Source organism: Meles meles, chromosome 12 (genome assembly GCF_922984935.1).
Source record: "Meles meles chromosome 12, mMelMel3.1 paternal haplotype, whole genome shotgun sequence".
Taxonomy (NCBI): Eukaryota; Metazoa; Chordata; class Mammalia; order Carnivora; family Mustelidae; genus Meles; species Meles meles.
This window is the reverse complement of record NC_060077.1, coordinates 28,464,600-28,488,978: the sequence shown is the minus strand read 5'-3', so window position 1 is coordinate 28,488,978 and position 24,379 is coordinate 28,464,600. Positions and strand designations below refer to the sequence as shown.

Sequence of the window (24,379 nt, the reverse complement as noted above, 5' to 3'; positions counted from 1 at the left end):
GGGAAAAGGAACTCTCAAAGCCTCTAGTGTTTTCTCAGGTGGAGGGCACATGGTCATTGAGGACTTGTAAAGGAACTCCCTTAACTTTTAATCTAATTGGTCAGCAGCTTGTTTGGGCAAGTGTGTTTCTAAGAGTTCTCTGAGCAATTCTAATGTGTGACAGGATGAAAACCATAGGCTTAAACCTCATAGATTAAATGGCTTACAAAAGTGATGAACTAAAATACCACTTTTAGGGAGACGGGAGGTAGGATTTGGGCTGATTCAGCGATTCAGAGAGTGAGCTACTGCTAAAATCACCAGAAGGATCTCTGTGGAGAGTTTTGAACCCTATTATTCCACGTCATCCCACCATACATGGTACCGCTGACTATGTTATTAACTAGTGAATTATAAAATTAAAATCTCTTGCAGCACCAAGCTGATTCAGTCAGTGAAACAAGTGACCGTTGATCTTGGGCTTGTAGGTTTGAGCCACACATTGGCTATAGAAATGACTTACAAATAAAATCTTTTTAAAAAATTAAATTAACATATTTTTTATATTATATATTTATTTATTTGAAAAAGAGAAAGCAAGAGACAGAGCATGAGAGGAAGGGGAAGGAGAAGCAGACTCCCCTCCGAGCATGGAGTCAGATACAGGGCTTGATCCCTGCACCCTGGGATCATGACCTTGCCCAAAGGCAGATGCTTTACCAACTGAGACACCCAGGTATCTAAATTAACGCATCTTTAAATTTGAAGTGCTTAACTGATCATTCATAGGCCAAATAACCACACACATGTACTTTATTTGGCATCATCACATTTTACAACTTTAAACATTACTTTCAAGCATTTTAGAAATAAGGAGACCACATAAAATTTTTAAATTTCAGTGCTGTGCTTGGAAAACAGATTGGCAAACACCAGCATTGCCACCAGGCAGAAATCATCTAAAGCTGAGTACCAACTAATTCTTTAGAATGGCTAAATCTGTTTCTAAATCCATCCATGTACATTTATTCAACAAAATTTCTTGAATGTCTACTGTGGTCCAGGTCTTTGATATAGGTCAGTGAATGAAACAGACAAAAGTCACACTCTTCATTGGACTCAAATTGTAGCAAGGGCGGTAGGCAATAAGCACAACAAATTAGTAATCACATGGTCTATTAGAAGGGGATGAGAGCCATGGAAAGATGCACAGGACATCTCTAGCAGGGAAATGGAGCAGGGGATTGAAGGGGGAGGGAAAGAGGACATTTTAAATAGGGTGGTTGAGGCAGACTCCATTGAGAAGCAGTTCTGCCACAAAGATTTGGTTATGAGACAAGAACCAAGAGGATGTCTGCATGAAAAATATCCCAGAAATAAGGAACAAGTGCAAAGGTCCTAATGTAAGAAGGGCAGTGTGGCTGGAACAGAGTGGGACAGGGTAAAGTACTAGGAACTTATAGGGGTTCAGGAAGACTTTCTCACTATTGGAACTTTTTACTGTGGAAACCCATCATTTATTTAACCCTGCTTTCTTATTGGAAACTCCCAGAGCTACTTCAAAGGCCCAAAAGACAGTTCTTCCATAACTCCCAAGCAAGATTAAAGACCCTCTGTTACAATACCACTTTGAGTTTCATTTGTCACATTTACACAGAATGGCATTTTATTTGTTTATCTACTTTTCAATTTATCCCACTTTACTGACATATAATATTGTATAACTTTAAGGTGTACAACATGTTGGTTTAGTAAGAAAGGAATTTTTAAAGTCTTATCAGGTTGTGGTACTTTAGAACATTTTAATTTGCAAACTGGATTTCTGTTCTAATTCTGTGACTTGGATGCATGGAAGGAGTGGGAATAAAAATATTTTTTGGCTGTCAGGGGAGCTTGAAGCCCTCCTTTCCGCCAAAGAAATCCATAGGCAAAGAGGACTATAAGGGATAGGGAGGGATAGCCTGAAATTCAATTTAGAAGATGCTAAGGGAAGGGAGAGTGAAGAAGGTGAGAGGTGACCAGAGTGAACCTTTGCATATGAACCAGCATATGACCTTTGATCCTTGGAAGCAGACTCAGAAAGCAGTGGGCTCATGTCCATGAAATGGGGATTAAAGTGGGGAAACCTGGGCATCCCCTGGGAGCTGATTCTTCCAGTACAGACCACCTGGGCAATTGGAGAGTGAGACCAGCTCCTATCGCTGTCTGTGGGGACAGAGAAAAGACAGGTTTTTGTTCTCCATAGTTGCAGTGATCTGTGAGAACTTTCTAGCACCTGGAAGAAGACATGTGCCCTTTTAGCTTCCTTTAGCTTGAGCTCTGTTGGAATAGCTGTGCGGACCCCTTCCCTCGCCCCTGTTGACCCCTGATAGCTCAAGATCCAGCTAAATTGGAGATAAGGTGGTGGAGGACAGAGAAAGGAGGGGGCATTCTCACCACCAACCCAACCTGGCAGGCAGTCCCTGGCCCTGGCCCTGAAGCTCCACCCACATTCTTTCCTTGTTGGGAGTGATTTGCATGGAAGATTTAGCAATCACTTTGGTCAACAGCCAAAAATTCAAATAGGTTGTTCAGAAACCTGACTGGAGCTGCCTTTGGATATTATAGACTGGATTTTAATGGTCTTATAAAAGGGGTGGGATCTCCTGATCAGACCTCATTCAGAAAGGCCTTTGGAGAAGAAGGTGAGCGCTCCACTGGAGCAGGACTTGGTATAGCTGAAAGCGAGAGAAACTTCTCAATATAGCAGAAACAAGGACGCTCCAGCTTTTGCCTCCCTTGTGGCCCAGGGTGGGAAAATATGGAGGCCCACCAAATCATCTGGAACACTCCTGGGAGTGGTGAACTAATAAGTTTGGTATCTTTCATTTTGCTTCTCTTAAACGTTAGTGGACAAATATTTTCTGTAAAATGGTAAATATTTCAGCCATCAGGAGACATGCAGCCTCTGTTGTAGGGCTGCACTCCAACATAGTAATGCAAAGCAGCCACCAATAGAAGCCTTAAATCAGTGATCACTGATGTGTTCCAATAAAACTTTATTTGTGGACATTGAAATTTAAATGTAATAATTTTCACATGTCACAAAATATTCCTTTGGTTTTCTCAACACAAATTTTAAAAAAATGTAATAGGTACATAATAAGTGTATTCGGTATATGATATACATGACATGATATATCATATCTACATATATAAAATATATATATACACACTAAGTAACAAGACAAAACAAAAAACACTTAATATAAAAACCTTTTTGCTCACTGGTTGTGCAAAAACAGGAGGCGGGCCAATCCCTGTCTTAAACCATTTGCAAAAATGCAGCTAGCATCCTCCTAGTGAATTGCAAAATAAATTTAATGGGCCATAATCAGCTTATGGAAAAAAAGTTAGAATTTTTTATTCATTCTAAGATCCCATCAACTGTAAGACACAACATTGTTTCTCTTATCTATCACCATACAATACAAAGAATAAATATTGTCAAACAAACTATTAAATGTTACTGATGAGATAGGGTCTTATTTCACAAATGAGAAAATATAAACACTAACTGTTCCTTAGCATCAGTGAAATTTGAAACCTGCCATAGAAGGTTGTATATCCATTGTAGGGAGGGTATTCTTTTGTTTTGTTTTGTTTTGTTTATTTACAGCATAACAGTGTTCATTGTTTTGGCATCACACCCAGTGCTCCATGCAGTACGTGCCCTCCCTATTACCCACCACCTGGTTCCTAGGGAGGGTATTCTTTCACAGAACTTTTGTTTCAACCACACGTACCCACGCCTACATACTGGCTAGAATGTTTCTCTCCCATGATACTGTTAAATCATTTGGATTTGGATTTCACTAAAGGCTTGGAGAGCCTGGACTTAGTGAGTTTGGGTCTGTTGTACAGATAAATGATCACATTGATAATAGCTGCTAATTATTTGTGTAGCAAAGATTTAACAATGACAGTATGCCAGGCATTGCTCTAGGAACTTAGGATACAGCAGTAAAGGAAACACAAGTCCCTTTCCTCCCTCAGTTTACAGTCTAGTAAGTGGAGATAGGAAACGAAAGCAAGATGCATTTATATAGAGTTGACCCTTGACCAGCATGGAAGGGGTTAGAAGCACCAACTCCCTGCACAGTAGAAAAAAATCTGTGTAAACTTTTGACTCCTCCAAAATCTTTTAGCTTACCATTGATGGATGTCTTGCTGATAGGATAAACAGTCAACTCACACATATTTTGTATTTGCATGTATTGTATATTATATGCTCATAATATAGTAAGCCAGAACAAAGAAAATGTTATTAAGAAAATCATAAAGAGGGCGACCTGTTTGAGTCAGTAGAGCATGCAACTCTTGAATTCAGGGTTGTGAGTTCCAGCCCTATATTGGGTGTGTAGATTACTTAAATATAAAAATCTTAAAAAAAGTCACAAGACAAAATACATTTATAGCACTGTGCTGTATTTATTGAAAAAATTTGCATTTAAGTAGACTTGTGCAGTTCAAACCCCTGTTGTTCAGGGTCAACTGTATTGGGTGTTAGGCAGGTGATAAATAATATGTTAAGAAATAGCGTTGGGGGTGAGTAGGGCATGTGCATTGGGAGAGGTGGTGATTTTTGATATCATGGTCAGGGAATCCTTGCTAAGAACCTGTGGACTTGAAGCCACCCAGGAGACAGGATGAGGATATCTGAGCATTCAAGGCAGGGGGAACCACAAAATTCCTAAGGAAATACAGGGTGTGATGCCTTCAAGACTAATGGAGTAGCTGCAGTGGAGGGAGGGAGAGGCAGGAAAAACAAGGACTGGTGGGTATGGGCCAAAGGCCTAGGGTTCTTTTTGACATTGCATGTTCATTGGACTTTCTTCTGAGCGAGTCAGGAAGTCATTGGAGTACTATAAGCAGAAGACTTTCTGCCAGCTCTTTTACATATTTTAATAGGAGTACTGGGGACACTATGGGGAGATATGGCAAAAGAGGTATGAGGCTGGAAACTTCTGCAATGATCCAGGGACAGAACATGGTGCCTTCAAACAGGATCCAGGAAGAGAATAAGATGCCTGTAGTCATGATCCAGGGAGAGAATGCGGTGTCTTGGATCAGGGAGAGGGCAGTAGGGGTAGAAGAGAGTGGTTGGGTCCTGGATATCTTTGGAAAACAGAGCAGGCAGTGTTTGCTAATTAATTGTCTGTGGGGTATGGGGGAAAGATTGGCAAAGGATGTCTCCAAAATTTGTTAACTGAGTGATTAGGAGTGTTTACTCAGAAAAGGAACACTGCAGATGGAACAAGATTTTTTTTTTTTAATTTTTAAATTTATTTTTTTTAGGGGACTGAAAGATCTAAATTTTGGTAAGATTGGCAAGAGAACTTAGATATCCAGAGGGTACACCTGGGAATAGGACAAGGCTAGTGCAATGCCTAGGGTGCTAAAATGCAGGAGGTGGGTGCTCTGAGATGCTGACCTTGGGTCTCTTTAACTCTTGTCATTAAATAGCATGCCCTAATCCCTCATTTGCCTCAACCTAGTCATAGCCCTGCAAGAGGGCATGTTGAGCTTGCAATTGATGGGGACCTGGGGAGCTGGAGAGAGAACTCTAGGACTGTCTTGTCACCTAACTAGTTGGAGCTTGTTCCTCAGGTGTAAAATAAGGATGCTAATAGTTATCTCAGCATTTCAGGGAAATATTAAATAAAGCAATGATTTTGGTTTTTGAAATAAATACTCTTGGTTATATTGACTGTATTTTTTTTTTTTTTTTTTTTTTTTTGAGAGAGAGAGAGAGAGCATGAGAGGAGAGAGGTCAGCTGGAGAAGCAGACCTCCAATGTGGGACTCCAACCTGGGACTCCAGAATCATGACCTGAGCCAAAGGTAGTCACTTAACCAACTGAGCCACCCAGGTTCCCCAGACAGTATTTTATAAAAAGAAAGCACTAGAATTTGAAGGGACCTCTTCAAGCAAAAAGCAGTTGTAAAATGGCAGGTCTTTCCTTGTCATGTGAGAAAAATCAAGTGCCAGGAGCACCAGAAAAGAACATAGAATCCAACACAGGGACAGGGAAAATGAAGATGCTGAGCTGATATTAGTAGGAGTGGAACATGTAAATGAAGATGCAGAAACTCTCTTTATCATAGCAATTTCAAATTCAAAACCAGTCATTTCAAACATTTTGAACAGATGACCCTGGAATGATATTCCAAAAGAAAGAAAGTCTACTGGAGTCAAGATACTGCTTGCACATTGCAGCCTGCAGACCTCATGACCCATGGGTACTCATAGTGGCCACCCCAATCTGAATGGAGAATAATAGATAGTCTTATTATTTTTGAGCCCTCATCTAAACCTGATTATAAAATGAGCTCACCACAAGTCATGCCTCACAGTCCCTCAGATTTTCTCTCTCCCTATCTCACTGTCTACTTGGATCTGTACTTTCTGTAGGAGGCAAGAGTGGAAGCCCTCAATTTGAAGGAACTTCCTGCTTCAAGTTTAAACAGTGGAAATCCTAAAAGACCTAAACTCAGTGATGGAATCCCAGAAGGACATTCTTCAGCTGTAACCATTTCTCTCCTACGGTGAGTATGAGCACAACCTCAAAAGGTGTCATATTCTCATTAAGTCATGTTCAGAATGAGCATTATTTTCTTGGGTTTATGTAAATGATAGGACACATTTCAATCTCATGGATCTTATCACAAAAAATTATTTGGAAAGGCTAGAAAAACCAGACTTTTTGAGTCTAGCAAGTCAAAACCAGACTGTTGATCTTAAGAAAGAAAATCCGATCATGTTACTTCATGACTTTTACCATGCAGCAAAAGGAGACCGGCAGCCAAAACAGAAGACTCACACAACTTTTAAATGCCTCAGCTGTTTGAAAGTTCTAAAGAATGTCAAGTTTATGAGCCATGTGTGGAGCCATTTGGAACTTGAGAAGCAGAAGGGTGACAGCTGGGAAATCCACACCACCTGCCAGCACTGCCACCCATGATTTCCTACTTCCTTCAAGCTGCAATGTCACATTGAAAGTGTAACAAACTATCCAGGAGCCCTCCACTGTCTGTAATGTTTGCAAATTGTCATTCAAAACAGACCAGGCTTTCTTACATCACATGAAGGACAACAGTAAGCCTGGCAAAATGCCCTATGTGTGCCAGGTTTCAATTATAGATTGTCAGCCTTTGCTGATATGGAAACACGTTCTAGAACATGCCATGAAAACACTAAGAATTTGCTTTGTCCTTTCGATCTCAACATTGTCAGAGCCCTCATACTTTACATAAATCATTGTCAGAGCACCAGAGAAAGAGTCTTTAAGTGTTCCAAATGCCGGGTATGGTGTTTGACCTCAAAGGAGAAAACATAGCATCAAACCAAGAATCACTGAGCTTTTAAAAAGCCAAAGCAATTGGAAGTGTTGTCTCCTGAAACAGAGGTTATGATTCAAACTTCAGTTCAACTAAGTTCAAGTGCGGTCTCCATTGTTGTGAGCAACACTCACCTCTAGCTGTCACCTGTAAAATCTGAAAAGAGGATTGCCATGAACTCTAGGTATTCCAGATGTTACCACAGCTAGCATTATAGCTCAACTTCTGTTTTGCCCACCTCCAGGGATGCTGAAAGGCAGAATTGAGGCTAGGCCATCTGTACATTATGGCTGTTGATGATAATAGTCAGTGAGAGTCAGGTTTTATGGTGACAATTCTTCAGGTCCCTACTGTCAAGAGGCAACTTAGAAAGCTTCCTTATGTTTCTTCCCAGCCAACCTCTCCCTGAAAAGTTTCTACTATTCTGACCATTACTTCCAAAGATTCATTTTTTTTCTGTTTTTAAGCTATAAGTAAATGGGATCACACAACAGATTTTTTGTCTTTGTCTTTCTTTAAATAAGTGGAATGCATGAATTCTTGCTGTATGCAAGCATAGGACATTCTTTCTCATTGCTGGGTAGAATCCCATTGAATGCATATGGTAGAGTTGTGTATGTCCATTTTACTCCTGATGGACTTTGAGGCTGATTCTTTTGTTCTTCAGAATAAAGCTGCCATGAGTTGGTGCATGTCTTTTGGTAGACATATGTAGTCATTTATCTAGAATATATATATATATATATATACTATATATATATATATATATATATATATATACTATATATTAGTATATATATATATATATATATATATATACACTATATATATATATATAGTATATATATATATATATATATATATATACTAATGAGAAGTTCCAGAACTACATTGATTTAGCTTTTTAGTGCAGATTCTGCTAAACACCTTTTCAGAGTGATTGAAATAATTTTCATTTCCACCAACAATATTGAGAATTTCAGTGCTGCAGATACAGTACTTGGTACTGTCAATTCTTTCCATTAGTCCCTTTTTCTTGAAGTTGTAGTGTTATGATACTGTTGTTTTCATCTATGTTTCCCTGATGAGTAATGATCTGGAGAATTTTTTTTTTTTTGGTCATATGATCATTGGCCACTTGAATAACACCTTCTTTTATTAAGTGCCTATTCAAGTCTTGTCTTATTTATTTATTTATTTATTATTTTAGAGTGAGAAAAAGAGAGCAGAAGTGGGAGGTGCAGAGAGAGAGAGAGAGAGAGAGAGAGAGAGATAGAATCTCAAGCAGATTCTGCATTGAACATGAAGCCAGACTCCGGGCTCAATCCCAGGACCCTAAGATCATGACCTGAGCTAAAAGGAAGAGTCAGATGCCCAACTGACTATACCACCTGGTGTCCATCTTTTTTTTTTTTTTTTTAATTAGACTATCAATTGAGAAGGGCATGAGGGAACTCCTGGAGCACTGGAAATGTTCCACATCTTGATCTGGATGGTGGTTTCATGGGTGTATATATGTGCATTAGGGTTGGTGCTTCATGGTGCATCATATTTAAGAAATTATTGTCTACCACGGATGTAAACGTATTCCTCGTAAATCTTCTTCTAGAAGTTTTACTGTTTAGTCTTTTGCATTTAGAGATTAGTATTTGAATAGCAGACTGAATGAGCAAGATAAACCCTCAGCAACATGGATGAGTCTTATCCAATACAATCCACTGACAGCCCTAAGAGAACAAAAGCTATGGAAAAGAAAATTTTCCCTCTCCTTTCTCGAGATGAGACGTCCATCTCTCCTGCCTTTGGACATCAGAGCTCCTGGTTGTTGAGCCTGCAGACTGAGACTGAATTATGCCACTAGCATTCCTGGGGGACATCTTGGTCTCCAAAATTGCATAAACCCCATATCTCTGTTTTTTTATCCTATTGATTCTTTCTGGAGAACACTGACTGATACAAATACCTGGGAATTTAAGCTCTACAGCATTGTTGTTCAAAGTTGTCCTGGTTATTCAGGTGCTTTGTTGAATTGTAGTGGTTATAATGGTCATCTTTGTCTTGTTCTTAGACTCACATACAATAGTTCATCATTAATCATGGTGTTAGCTGTAGGGCTGTTTGTAACTACCCATTGACTTTGGGGGAATTGAGCTAGAAATCAGTAACAGAAAGATAATTCAGAAAAAAAAAACCCCTCTAGAAATTAAGCAATATAATTAAGAACAAGACTGGGACTAGGGTGTAGGAAACCAGGAGCCTAAAGGGTAAAGGTCCATTCTTGCACTTTCACAAACCTCTTGCATACTGCTCTTATGCTCATTATAAGATGGACCTAAGTAGTTAGAAGGAATTCATATTTAAAGTTCGTGTATTTGATTAGAAGAAGGGTTGGGGTGGGCAAAATGGGTGAAGGGGATCCAGAGGTTCTAACTTCCAGTTATAAAATACGTCATTGGGAGGTAATGTACACCATGGTGACTATAGTTAATAATACCATATTGCATATTTGAAAATTGCTCAGAGAATAAATCTTAAATGTTCTCATCACAAGAAAAAATAATTTGTAACTATGTTTGGTGATAGATGGATGTTCACCAGACTTATTGTGATCATTTCACAATATATACAAATATTCAAATATTAAATAATTTATGTTTTACACCTGAAACTAATCTAAGGACTATGTTAGTTGTCCCTCAATGAAAAAGAGGAGGGAAAAGAAGGGGAAGAAAGGTCAGCAAAATAATGATCTAAATCAGTGGTGTCGAGGGTGCCTGGGTGGCTCAGTTGGTTAAGTGTCGACCTTCAGCTCAGGTCATGACCCTGGGGTCCTGAGATCAAGTGTTACATTGGGATCCCTGCTCAGCAGGGAGTCTGCTTGTCCTCTCCTTCTGCTGCTCTCTCCCTCTGTCTAATAAATAAATAAACTCTTGAAAAAATAAAATAAATCAGTACTGTCAATAGAAATTTTTGTAGTGATGAAAATGTTCTATATCTGCTCTGTCCAATATGTTACATGTGACTGCTGAGTCATTGAAAAGTAGCTAATATGGCTGATGTATTGGATTTTTAATTTATTTAATTTGGATTAATTTAACACTAAATTTAAAGGTAGGGTAAACAAATCTTCCTTATACATGAAGTCCAAATAATTTCCGTACTCCCAATAATTTGTATATTTCATAGACACTCTCCCCTCAGTGAAACTACGTGTCCTTTTCTGAGGGTGGGCTAGATTCAGGGACTTGCCTCCAAAGAGTAGAATATGGAAAGAAAAAAAAAATAACTTTATAGTGGAGAAATTAGTGGTTAAGTCATAGTGATAACATGTATTCCTGATGGGAAGTGATAAGAACATATCACCTCTGTGGTATAATTCTAAAAACCTATATCCCCAGTGTAACTGTAAGGAAAACATTGAACCCATATTGAGACATTCTCCAAAATATCTGACCCCAAGGACTCCTTAAAATTGTCAAGGTCATGATAAACAAGTAAACTGTACGATAAACAAGTAACAAACTGTCACAGACCTGAGTAGGCTAAGGAGACACTATGACTAGTGCAGTGCAGTATCCTGTATGGGAATCTGGAACAGAAAAAAGACTTTAGAAGAAAAACTAGTGAGATTTGAATAAAGCCTGAAGCATAGTTCATAGTGACTTAAAGAAGGATACTGAAGTAATTTTGAGATCTTAAGGGGGGGTCATTTCCCAAATACACATTTTAGACATAGAAAATACTTTCTATCTACATCCTCTTCACTTCGTCTATAGTATATTTAATTGAACAGAAATCCTCAAATGCAAAGGAGCAATAATATTTAGACTGTGTGATCTGACCATAATGCAACAAGATGAGAAATTCATAAACGAATTGCTTTTTAAAATCCCACAGATTTGGGGATGCCTGGATGGCTCAGTGGGTTAAAGCCTCTGCCTTCGTCTCAGGTTGTGATCCCAGGATCCTGGGATCGAGCCCCGCATCGGGCTCTCAGCTCAGCAGAGAGCCTGCTTCCTCCTCTCTCTCTCTCTGCCGGCCTCTCCGTCTACTTGTAATCTCCGTCTGTCAAATAAATAAATAAAATCTTTAAAAAAAGTTAAAAAAAATAAAATCCCACAGATTTGGAAAATAAATACCATATTACTATGTAACCCTTGTGTTAAAAAGAGAATTACTAGGGAAATTAAGACATACTTGAAATTAAATGATAATGAGCATACTATGAAACAAAATCTGTAGGATACAGTTAAACTGATACTTAAGCAAATGAAGGTAAATTTATAGCATCATATACAAGAGAAATAACTGGAAGTTTACAAATAAACCACCTAGACATTTATCTCAAAGCATTGTAAAGCAGTTAACTTTGTATGGGGACAGATAGGACAGTTAGTAACTACAAGTATCATGGTGATTACTGCATAAGGTATAGAATGTCATATTGCTACATTGTATACCTGAAACTAATATAACATTGTATGTCAACTACACTACAATTAAGAAAAAAAAAAAACACTTTATAAAATATTGTAAAGAGGAACAACAGAACCTATAGAGTTAATAAGAAAGTAAAGAGTAGAAAATATAAATGGGCTAGGGATGAAAATCACATTACAGATTAAAAAGCCCAAAAGCTGTCTTTTTTTCTTCCTTTTCAAAACACTACTAAAGTAGACAGACTTCTGGCAGAAATGGCAATTTAAAAAATCTGTTAAAATCTGTAGAGGGCCAGATAGTAAATATTTTAGGCTTTTGAATATGATTTATGACAATTAATCAACTGTTGTTTTAAGAGGAAAGCAGCCATAGACAATACCTAAAGGAATGGGTATGTCTGTGTTCAATAAAACTTTATTTATGAACACTGAAGTTAAATTTTATATAATTTTCACGTTACAAAATAATAGTCTCTTTGTGGTTTTCTCCAGGCATTAACAAATGTAAAGTTAATTCTTAAGTTGCTGCAAGCTATAAAAACAAATGGGTGCCAGGCTATTTTTGTATGGCTTGACCAGATGTAACGTCAAGAGTATGGGCGTCAAGATCAAGTTGCATGGTCATGCTCGCTTAAATATGGGGCCTGCAGCTAGTGCTTTTATGAAAAAGGGACCACACCTGAGGATTATGAAAGCTAAACTCCAGGTGGACAAACTTATCCTCTGATGGATTGGGAGCCTGTCTTTATCCTTGAACCCTGGTCTGCTCTGCAACCTTGACCTCCCAAGACTCTTCCAAGGACTGAGGGTCATCACTGCAGCTCTCACCGGTCTCAGCTTGATCCCGCGCCCAGGGATAGCCACCAGGGGCGCCAGAGCTCGCGCAGACACCGGACCCGCCTCGCCGCCAATCAGATTACAGCGCCCCGAGCCGCGCCGGCCTTGGGCCCGCACCTGGCAGCCAATCACAGATCGCAGCGGGCGCGCGTGGAGAGGCGGTGGCATCGGCGGCGCCTGGGGCCTGAGGAGGCGTCGTCCCCTCGGGCTTTGCCTGGGGAGCGCCTTGGGGCGGTGCGACTCCGGCAGCTCAGGACCTGGTGCGGACCGCGGGGAGGACGGTAAGGACGGGGGCGTGGCGCGGCCGTAGTGTTCCCAGAGGAGAGATGGGAGGGATTCCGCGGCTGCAGTCCCGCGGGCCACAGGGCTCCTAGTCTGGTGCTGCCCGAGCGGCCTGTGCCTGTTGCTGCGGCCTCCGAAGTGTGTCGGGTAAGCGGCTCTTGGCGGGTCCTGAGACCCTTCACGCACACCCCTTCCAGGGTCTCAGCAGGCGCCTTTGGGGCAGCATCCCCTCCCCCACCCTGGGCTGGCCGTCCCCATCCCCCAAGCCTGGGCCCAGCCTGGGCCTCCTGGAGGAGGGGCCTGCCCAGGCTCTTAATACCTTCCCCTCCCCCGGCCCACTGGGGTCTCTTGTGGAACTTAAGGCATTTAAACGTCCCCAGCCAGCCTCCTCCTCCCTGTTCTGGACGTCTGTTGGCCCAGAGCCTTTAAGGCGATTTAAGCATTTGTAAATTCCTTTATTGCTCTCTCTCCCCTACCTCAGGGCCTTGTTAATTTTTCTCGTTTGCAGTATCTCTGCCTGGGCTCTATTTCAGACTCTTCCACCCTAATGAAGTCCTCCTGACAGCCAGGCCCCCAGGGTGGTTTCCAGGCTTTGGAACTGGGCAGTTGGCAAGCATAGTGTTTTCATTACTGAGGGAGGGTAGATGGGAGGAACAGGTGTGGGGGAAGGGACTCCAGTTCTCTTCTGGTTAAGTGAGACGCTTGATGAACATGCAGATGGCAATAACAGGTAGGCAGTGCGATATAAAGCATTCCTGTAACGTGTAAGTAACCCTAATCCTCCTCTGTGGTTGCCTCAAGGATGTGACCTTCTCTTGCCTGGAAAATCTTAAGTTCTTAGAAGTTTCACTGCACACCTGAGGTAAGATGAGAGGTCTTTATAAGGACCAAGACTGTATCATTTTTTCTTCAGTTTTTTTCTTATTTTCTCCCGTTTTAAAGTACTAATTTAGACAGTGTTTCCTGAAGTGTGTATGACCTGAATATGTCTGATAAATTCAAGCCAATCACTGATTTAGGTAATTCTGAAGCTCTCTATATTGCTTCCTTAAAACAGGGAGGGTGGCATTCTTTCACCTGCTCTCTAAAGAACATGAGAGGATCACACATTTTAAGCTATGTAAAACTGACTTCTTTTACAATGACAGTAGGAGGCTAAAATGGGCAGATACACATACCTAAGATGTAAGCTCATGTATTAAAGTATTAAAGTGGTTCATTCAGGGTAAATGTGTATTGGTTAAAAATGTTCACATAGGGTTAGTTTGTTCATTTCTACAACCTTTTAAGGGCTTTATTTCAGGAAGTAATTGAATGTGACTGGGTAGGGGAAGCCGTATGAATTCATTTCATGCCAGTAGGCAAAACAGTAAGTAAGTTGTATGTCCAATAACTTGTGTATATAGCATGGCAAGACCCATTGTATAGTTAGTTATCTCTTGCTGTGTAACACATTGTCTCAAACTTAATGACCTAAGAAGTGTTTATTTCACTGTCATACTCTAGCTGGGTGATTCTGGCTCAGGGTAGCTTATGAGTTTTGTAGTGAAGCTTTTGACAGGAATGCCAGTTACTGAAGACTTGAATTTTATTGCATGAACAGTTTCTGAGCTTGCTCACTTGACTGTTAGCACAGTCCTCAGTTCTTCACTCTGTGGCCTTCTCCATGGGGCTGCTCCTATCACAGTAGCTGGCTTCCCTCAGAGTGAGTGATTAAAGAGAGAGCTTGGTCCCAGGATGAAGTGCAGAGTCTTTTTCAGAAGTTACATACCATTACTTCTGTATTTGCTTCATCACATAGGCTAACCCTGTGATATTGTGGGAGAGGACTACACAAGAGTGTGAATACCAGGAGGCAAGATTCATTTGGGGCCATGTTGGAGGCGAGCAACCACACCCGTTAATCCACCATTCCAAGTCTTCTCCATATTGTTCTGTTATTATGAGGGAATTATTTGGCTCCAGGCTAAGGGCAAAGCCTCCCCTGGTATATTAAATCCAAACAGTTTTTGTTTATTCAGGAATGTTGTTCCAGCAAGTCTCCTCTTCGTCCTGGGTTAAGTTTTCGGTTTCTCTGGATCATTCTAATCAGCAAACAGACTGATTGTAATGTTACCTTTCGTTAAAAAAACATCTTTTAATTGCACATCCCCCTTCTGCTTATTTTATTTCATGTCTGCTTCTCATTAGAGGAAAATTTCTTCAGAGTGGTCCATGTTTGCTTCCTCAAGTTCTCCAATTCTTCTTTAAGTCCACTCTTGTCAAGATCTCTAGTGAATTTCACAGTACTTAATGAAATGGTCAATTGTTATTTATTTATTTTTTAAGATTTTATTTATTTATTTGAGTTAGAGTGAGAGAGATCACAGGAGAGAGAGAAGCAGAATCCCCTCTGAGCAGGGAGCCCGTTGCAGCACTTGATCCTAGGACCTCAAGATAATGACCTGAGCCGAAGGCAGATGCTTAACTGACTGAGCCACCCAGGCATCCTGAATTGTTAGTTATTAATTTATGTGATCTATTGCAGTATTTATCAGAGTCATTAATTTCCTCTTCCATGAAAATAATTTTTCATTTGGATTACAATGTGCTTTTTCTCTATTCTTTTACTACTCCCGTACCCCCCCACCCCAGCTGGTTCTAAGTAACTCTTCCTTCTTTCTATCCTTTTCTGGTTTCTTCTTATGTTTCTGACCTCTGACCAATGCAATGCTCCAAGGACTTGGGTATCAGACATCTTTCCCTAGACGACCTCAGGCAGTCTTGTGTTTTAAATAACATTACATGCCAAAGACTCCAAAATTTGCGTACTTAGCCCAGGTCTTTCCCTGAGTTCTGGTTTCATGTTTACTTGCTCAGCATCACCCGTTCTATGTGTCATCCTCTTCCTCACATCCCAATTCCAATCTATTAACAAATCTTGTGGACCTTTAAGGTTTTAATATAGAGTTTGACCCCTGGGGCGCCTGGGTGGCTCAGTGGGTTAAAGCCTCTGCCTTTGGCTCAGGTTACGGTCTCAGGGTCCTGGGATCGAGCCCCACATCGGGCTCTCTGCTCAGCGGGGAGCCTGCTTACTCCTCTCTCCCTGCCTGCCTCTTTGACTACTTGTAATCTCTGTCTGTCAAATAAATAAATAAAATCTTAAAAAAAAAAAAAAGAATTTGACCCCTTCTCAGCATCCTAGTCTTGTATTAGTATAATCTTTTATTATAAAATCATTATTAATGAAATTATTATGATTAAGTTATTAATAATCTTAGTAATTATAATAATCTAAACTTTCCTTCCTGCTTCCAGTTATTATTCTAAAGTTTTCTTTCTTCTCATAGCAGCCATAATGGTCCCTTTGACATGAAAGATCATGTAACACCTCACTCAAAATTCCCAGTGAACTATCATACCCAGAGTAAAACCAAAGAACTTAGAATGCACTACATTAATGTACTACAGCAAACTCATTCTTTGATCTTCTCCAGTTTCTCTCCCTGTCCACTGGTTTGCCTACATTAACCTCTTGACCAGTTCTTAACTTTGGTAAGTCTCAGAACCTTTGTATTTGTTCTTCCTTCAGCTGGAGAATTCTTCCCCAGATCTCCATAACCATGCCATACAAATATCAGCCTGCCTCCATACTACCTGGCCATTGCCTCCTTTATTTTCTCTATGGCATTTATGACCATTTGAAATTATATATATATATATATGTATACACACATATAATATAAAATATTTTATATGATTTGTATTACATTAGTACATATTTGAAATATGTGCTGTGCGATACTATAATATTGCATGCAGTAACATGTGTGTATATTTTTTTTAATGTATTTTTCAGTTACCTCTATTGCAGTGTCAGCTCCCTGAAGAAGGGGTCTTTGTTTCAATCACTACTGTATCTCTGGTACCTAGATCAGTACCTGGCATATGGTAGGCTCACCAAATACTTCCTAATACTCAAATTCCTTATGAACACCATCTTGATACTTCTCCCTCCCATTTCCTCTGTTAGGGGTTAGGGTTAGGAGACTGTCAGAACTATACAGTTCCTTATCATTATGCTCCTGTGTCATTTATTTGTTTCTCAGTCTTCTTTGGACAGGGATATGTTCTAATTTTACTAATTTAATATGTTTTATAGTTGTAGTTCATCCAAAATAGTGAACATCAGAACATTACCAACATTATATGTATGACCACCCATAGGACTTCTTATGATGATCTTTCCGTAGAGTAACAATTTTTCCCTAATTTCTTAAGAGAAAGAGAGAAAAAGAAAGAAAAAAAAGAAAGAAAGAGAAGGAAAGAGATTCCCCTCTTTTCCTTTTTTTGCACTCAGGAGTTTTAACACAGCATTATTATGTTAGGGTCAATTTGATATGAAAGCAAAAAAAAAAGTTACTTTCAGCTTTTGATTTCATAACACTTAAAAAAATTGGGTACCACTGAAATAATAAAGTAAAATTTTAAAAAATTGGCACAAGTTATTTTAAGTTGTCCTTTGCCACAAGCATTCTTAGGTGCATTCCTTATTCATTCCTTTAAATGTATAAATTGGTCATTTGAGTAACACTGAATAGTAGAGATCTAAAAGCTCAGCCTAAGCATTAATACTGTATATATTTGAAAACAAAATATAGTTGCTTTGTGGAAGTCTTACTAGGATTTTTTTTCTTTGGGAGTTTTCCAAGAGCAGGGAGATATTTGTTACCTAGAGATTCATGACAGGGAACATCTAGCATGCATAGACTATGCTCTCACCACTTTCACAAGTTCAAGATTCCTTACAAGTGTGTTGACTCATTTACCACCAAAATCATTATTTTAATGGCGGAAGAAGAGAGAGAAAATAAGCACACTTCCTGCTGAGTGGAGACCAACATGGGGCTTGATCTCACAACCCTGAGATCATAACCTGAGTTGAAGTCAAGGTTCAGATGCTTAACTGACTGAGCCACCCGGATGCCCTGAAATCAAGGTATTATTAAGAGTGAAAAGTGATACTGTTAAAAAATACACAGGGGCAACAGGTCAAACTGGATTGTCCTGGTCAAATCAGGATTTTGATTTGTTAAGTTGATGTTTCAACTTAGTATCAGAGTAGTGTCCACTCTACAAGAAGATACCTATCCATCCCTAGGAACTATGTCTCCCACTATAAATTTGTAAACTGACTACATGATACTAGTTTAACTCTCTTTGTGGGCTAGATTAGTTTGCATTGTTACTGTAATTCTAATTACCTAACTCTTGTTACATGAATGGAGTCTGTTTAGGGGCTTTGAAGATTTAGTTATCAGTTGTTAGGATGTTGGGAGAGGGGGAGGTCATACCAGCCTATCGCTAGGCATTTTTTTCTTTAATTGAGATATAATTCACATACTATACAGTTCACTCTGTAGAAAGCAAAATTGAATGATTTTTAGTATACTTCACAAAATTGTGCAGTCTTTACCACTATCTAATTCTGGAATATTTCATGAACCCTAAAACCTAAAACCCTGTATTAGCTTTCTGTGGCTACTACAACAAATTACCACAGTCTTGGTGGATTAAAACAACAAAAATTTATTCCCTTTCAATTCTGGAGCCCAAAAGTTAGAAATCATTATCTGACCTAAATCAGGGTGTTGGTAGGGACACCCTATTCCAGAGATTCTAAGGGAGAATCCATTGCTTGCCTCTTCCAGTGTGCATTCTTTGGCTGAGTCCATGTCATTCCAGTCTTGTTACAATGCTTTCTCCTACTGTATGCATGAAATCTTCTGCCTCTATCCTCTTACTGAGGATACTTATGATGGTATTTTGGGCACATTTGTATAATCCAGGATAATCTTCCCATCTCAAGATTCTTAATCACATCTGCAAAGACCCCTTTCCCCAAAAAATATAATATAGGTACATTTCAAGGATCAGGATCTAATATTTTTTGAGGTCATTATTCAACCTACTACATTTCCTCATTCTTTCCCCCACTCCAGCCCATGGCAACCACTAATTTATTTCTGTCTCTGTGCATTTGCCAAGTGTAGACATTTTATAGGAGGAATCATACAATATGTGGCCTTTTTGTGTCTAGCTTTATTCGCTTAGCATCTTTTCAAGGTTCATCCATGTCATACATATATAGCAGTACTGTTACTTGTTTTCATAGCTGAATAACATTCCATTTTATGGCTATACTACAGTTCATCCATTTATCAGTTAATGGACCTTTGGATAGTTTGCACTTTGTTGCAATTATGAATAATGCTGCTGTGAACATTGTTGAGCAAATTTTTGTATGGATTTATGTTTTCAGCTCTTTGAGATATATGCCTAGGAGAGAAATTGCTGGATCATATACTGCTGTATTTAATTTTTGAGTTGCTGCCAAACTGGTTTCCAAAGTGGCTAACCATTTTACAGCAGTTGCACTAACAATATATGAGGATTCTAATTTCTCCATATTCTCTGTAACACTTTTTACTGTTTCTGTTTTTGATTATAGTCAAGCCAGCAGATGTGAAGTGGTATCTCATTCTGATTTTGATTTACATTTTCCTAATAATTAATTGTGTTGAGCAGCATTTCTTGTGCTTATTGTATTGCATTATTTGTATATCTTCTTTGAAGAGTTGTCTATTCAAATTTTTTGCTCATTTTTTATTGTAAAAAACAGATAACATAAATTTTACCATCTTAATCATTTAAGTGCTAAATATATTAACATTGTTTTAAAACAGATCTCTAGAAGTTCTCATTCTGTAAAATTGAAACTCTGTATCCATCTCATTAAACAACAAAGTCCCTTTTCCCTCTCTCCCTAGACCCTGGTATCCACCATTCTACTTTTTGTTTCTTTTTTTTTTTTTTTAAAGATTTTATTTATTTACTTAGACAGAGATCACAAGTAGGCGGAGAGGCAGGCAGAGAGAGAGAGAGAGGAGGAAGCAGGCTCTCCGCTGAGCAGAGAGCCTGATGCGGGTCTCCATCCCAGGACCCTGAGATCATGACCTGAGCGGAAGGCAGAGGTTTTAACCCACTGAGCCACCCAGGTGCCCCTACTACTTTTTGTTTCTTTACTGTTGCTTTGACTACTTTAGATACTTCAGATAAGTGGAATTAATATATTATTTGTCTTATTTGTGACTGGCTTTTTAAAATTTAGCTAATGTGTCCTCAGAGATTCATCGGTGTTGTAGGGTGTGGCAGGACTTCCTTCTTGTAGCTGGATAATATCCCATTGTATGTATATGCACATTTTTTAAATTCTTTAATCAGTTAGTGAACATTTGGACTGCTTCTACCTTTTAGTTATCAGAACAGTACTGCTGTGAACATGGGTGTACAAATATTTCTTCGTAATCCTGTTTTCATTTCTTTTGGATATATATCCAGAAGTAGGATTGCTGGATCATATGATAGTTTGATTTATAATATTTTGGGGAACCTCCGTTGCTTTGCTCTGGTGCTTTGCACCATTTTACATTCCAACCATAGCACATAAGAATTTTAATTTCTTCACATCCTTACCAGCAGCTGTTATTTTCTGGCGTAATTATTTGTTTTTATATATTTTGATAGTAGCCCTCCTAAGGGGTGTGAGTGACATATCATTGTAGTTTTGATTCACAGTTTTCTCATTACTATCATGTTGAACATCTTTTCATATACTTAGACATTTGTATATCATTTTTAGAGAAATTTCTATTTAATTTCCTTGCCCATTTTTTAAAAGTTTTTATGTAAGTCATCTCTCCACCCAGTGTGGGACTTGAACTCACATCTGTGAGATAGAGTCACATGCTCTTCAGTCTGAGCCAGTCAGGCACCCACTTTGCCCAGTTTTAAACAGAGTTGTCTTTTTATTCTTCTGATATAAGAGGTCTTTATGTATTGTGGATACAAGTCCTTCATTACATATATGAGTTAAAAATATTTTCTCCCATTATGTGGCTTGTCTGTTTACTTTCATGATGGTATCCTTTGAAGGACAAAAGTTTTTAATTTGATGAAATTCTGTTTTAATTAAATGTTATTAAATTCTATTAATTAATGTATAGTGTATTAGTTTCAGTGATAGAGTTCAGTGATTCATCAGTCTTCTATAACACCCAGTGCTCATTACATCCCATGCCCTCCTTAATGTCCATCACCCAGTTACTCCATCCCCCTACTCCCCTCCCTTCCAGCATCCCTTAGTTTGTTTCCTGTGATTAAGAGTCTCTTATGGTTTGTCTTCCTCTTTGATTTAGTTTTGTTTTATTTCCCCGCCCGCATGCTCTTCTGTTGTTTCTTAAATTCCACATATGAGTGAAATCATATGATAATTGTCATTGATTGGCATTTTGATTAACATAAATACCCTTTAGTTCTATCTAGGTCATTGCAAATGTCAAGATTTCATTTTTTGATGGCTTAGTAATATTCCACACCAAATCTTCTTTATCCATTCATCTGTTTTTTTTCTTTTTCTTTTATTTCTTTTCAGCGTAACAGTATTCATTGTTTTTGCACTACACCCAGTGCTCCATGCAATACGTGCCCTCCCTATTACCCACCACCTGGTTCCCCCAACCTCCTACCCCCCGCCCCTTCAAAACCCTCAGGTTGTTTTTCAGAGTCCATAGTCTCTCATGGTTCACCTCCCCTTCCAATTTCCCTCAACTCCCTTCTCCTCTCCATCTTCCCATGTCCTCCATGTTATTTGTTATACTCCACAAATAAGTGAAACCATATGATAATTGACTCTCTCTGCTTGACTTATTTCACTCAGAATAATCTCTTCCAGTCCCGTCCATGTTGCTACAAAAGTTGGGTATTCTTCCTTTCTGATGGAGGCATAATACTCCATCGTGTATATGGACCACATCTTCCTTATCCATTCGTCCGTTGAAGGGCATCTTGGTTCTTTCCACAGTTTGGCGACCATGGCCATTGCTGCTATAAACATTGGGGTACAGATGGCCCTTCTTTTCACTACATCTGTATCTTTGGGGTAAATACCCAGTAGTGCAATTGCAGGGTCATAGGGAAGCTCTATTTTTAATTTCTTAAGGAATCTCCACACTGTTCTCCAGAGTGGCTGCACCAACTTGCATTCCCACCAACAGTGTAAGAGGGTTCCCCTTTCTCCACATCCTCTCCAACACATGTTGTTTCCTGTCTTGCTAATTTTGGCCATTCTAACTGGTGTAAGGTGGTATCTCAACGTGGTTTTAATTTGAATGTCCCTGATGGCTAGTGATGATGAACATTTTTTCATGTGTCTGATAGCCATTTGTATGTCTTCATTGGAGAAGTGTCTGTTCATATCTTCTGCCCATTTTTTGATATGATTATCTGTTTTGTTTGTGTTGAGTTTGAGGAGTTCTTCTGTTGATGATATCTGGGCTCTTTCCATGGCTTTGCTATTACGGAGATTGCTGCTATAAATATCGGGGTGCAGGTGCCAATTTAAATCACCAGATTTGGATCTTTGGGATAAATCCCTACTAATGCAATTGCTGAGTCATAGGGTAGCTCTACTTTCAACCTTTTGAGGAAACTCCATACTTTTTTCTAGAGTTGCTGTACCAGCCTGCATTCAGCTAACAGTGTGAGGGGGTTCCCTTTGTTGAAATCCTGTTCATTTTTCTTTTGTCATTATTCCTTTTGGTATCTATCTCAAAAACCTTTATTTCTGTTTTTTTAAAAAGAAGACTTACAGGGGCGCCTGGGTGGCTCAGTGAGTTAAGCCGCTGCCTTCGGCTCAGGCCATGATCTCGGGGTCCTGGGATCGAGTCCCGCATTGGGCTCTCTGCTCGGCGGGGAGCCTGCTTCCCTCTCTCTCTCTCTCTGCCTGCCTCTCTACTTGTGATCTCTCTCTGTCAAATAAATAAAAAAAAAAAAAAAAAAGGACTTACAGTTAGCTCTTACATTTTGTTCTACAATCTATTTTGAGGTTTATTTTTGTTGCTGTTTGTTTGGTTTTCATTTTTGTTTTTGTTTTTAATGTGCTGTGAGCAGGGGTCCAACCTCAGTTTTTTGATGTGGATGTTCAGTTGTTCCAACATTTGTTGAAAAGACATACCTGCTCCCCACTTAATTATTTTGCTATTCTTGCTGAAAACCAATCGGCCATTAGTGTATGGGTTTATTTTTGGACTCTGAATTGTATTCTATTGATCTGTGGTTCTGTCTTTAAAAAAGTACCACACTCTTGATAACTGTAGCTTTGCAGTAAGTTTTGAAATCAGTGTGGCATTTTCATTTCTTCTTTTTCAAGATTGTTTTGGCTATTCTGAGTCTTTTGTATTTCCCTATGAATTTTAATTTGTGAAAAAGCCAGCTGGCATTTTGATAAATCAGTATCAGGAATCTTGTCATCTTAATAATATTAAATCTTATCCATAAACATGGGATATATATATTTACTTAGGTCTTTTTTAATTGCTTCAACAATATATTCAGTATAATTCAGTGTTTTCAGTATGAAAGTCTTGCATTTTTTTTCTGGAAATTTATTCCTAACTATTTCATCCTTTTTTTTTTTTTTCCATTTTATTTATTTTTTCAGCGTAACAGTATTCATTCTTTTTGCACAACACCCAGTGCTCCATGCAAAACGTGCCCTCCCCATTACCCACCACCTGTTCCCCCAACCTCCCACCCCTGACCCTTCAAAACCCTCAGGTTGTTTTTCAGATTCCATAGTCTCTTATGGTTCGCCTCCCCTTCCAAATTTTTTTTTTTAATAAACATATAATGTATTTTTATCCCCAGGGGTACAGGTCTGTGAATCGCCAGGTTTACACACTTCACAGCACTCACGATAGCACTTACCCTCCCCAATGTCCATAGCCCCCTCCCCCTCTCCCAATCTCACCTCCCCCCAGCAACCCCCAGTTTGTTTTGTGAGATTAAGAGTCATTTATGGTTTGTCTCCCTCCCAATCCCATCTTGTTTCATTTATTCTTCTCCTATCCCCCTACCCCCCCATGTTGCTTCTCCATGTCCTCACATCAGGGAGATCATATGATAGTTGTCTTTCTCCGATTGACTTATTTCACTAAGCATGATACGCTCTAGTTCCATCCACGTCGTCGCAAATGGCATGATTTCATTTCTTTTGATGGCTGCATAGTATTCCATTGTGTATATATACCACTTCATCTTTATCCATTCATCTGTTGATGGACATCTAGGTTCTTTCCATAGTTTGGCTATTGTAGACATTGCTGCTAGAAACATTCGGGTACACGTGCCCCTTCGGATCACTATGTTTGTATCTTTAGGGTAAATACCCAGTAGTGCAATTGCTGGGTCATAGGGTAGTTCTATTTTCAACATTTTGAGGAACCTCCATGCTGTTTTCCAGAGTGGTTGCACCAGCTTGCATTCCCACCAACAGTGGAGGAGGGTTCCCCTTTCTCCGCATCCTTGCCAGCATCTGTCATTTCCTGACTTGTTAATTTTAGCCATTCTGACTGGTGTGAGGTG

At 39.3% G+C, this 24,379-nt stretch overlaps 2 protein-coding genes across 4 annotated transcripts in view; one reads left to right on the top strand and one right to left on the bottom strand.

The window, feature by feature from the left end:
• The window catches only part of LOC123954077 (immunoglobulin lambda-1 light chain-like), a 1,184,917-nt gene that overhangs the window by 843,365 nt on the left and 317,173 nt on the right, over positions 1–24,379 (bottom strand). The window lies entirely within an intron of this gene.
• Positions 12,813–24,379, top strand: part of ZNF280B (zinc finger protein 280B) — a 34,480-nt gene continuing 22,913 nt past the window's right edge. The window contains exons 1-2 of one of the 3 annotated variants that reach the window (XM_046024721.1): positions 12,813–12,915; positions 13,718–13,778. The gene's annotated coding sequence lies outside the window, so the exon portion shown is untranslated. Of the gene's footprint in view, positions 12,916–12,979; positions 13,064–13,717; positions 13,779–24,379 lie in introns of those variants that run through there. The other 2 variants (XM_046024722.1, XM_046024723.1) reach the window with 2 other exon arrangements.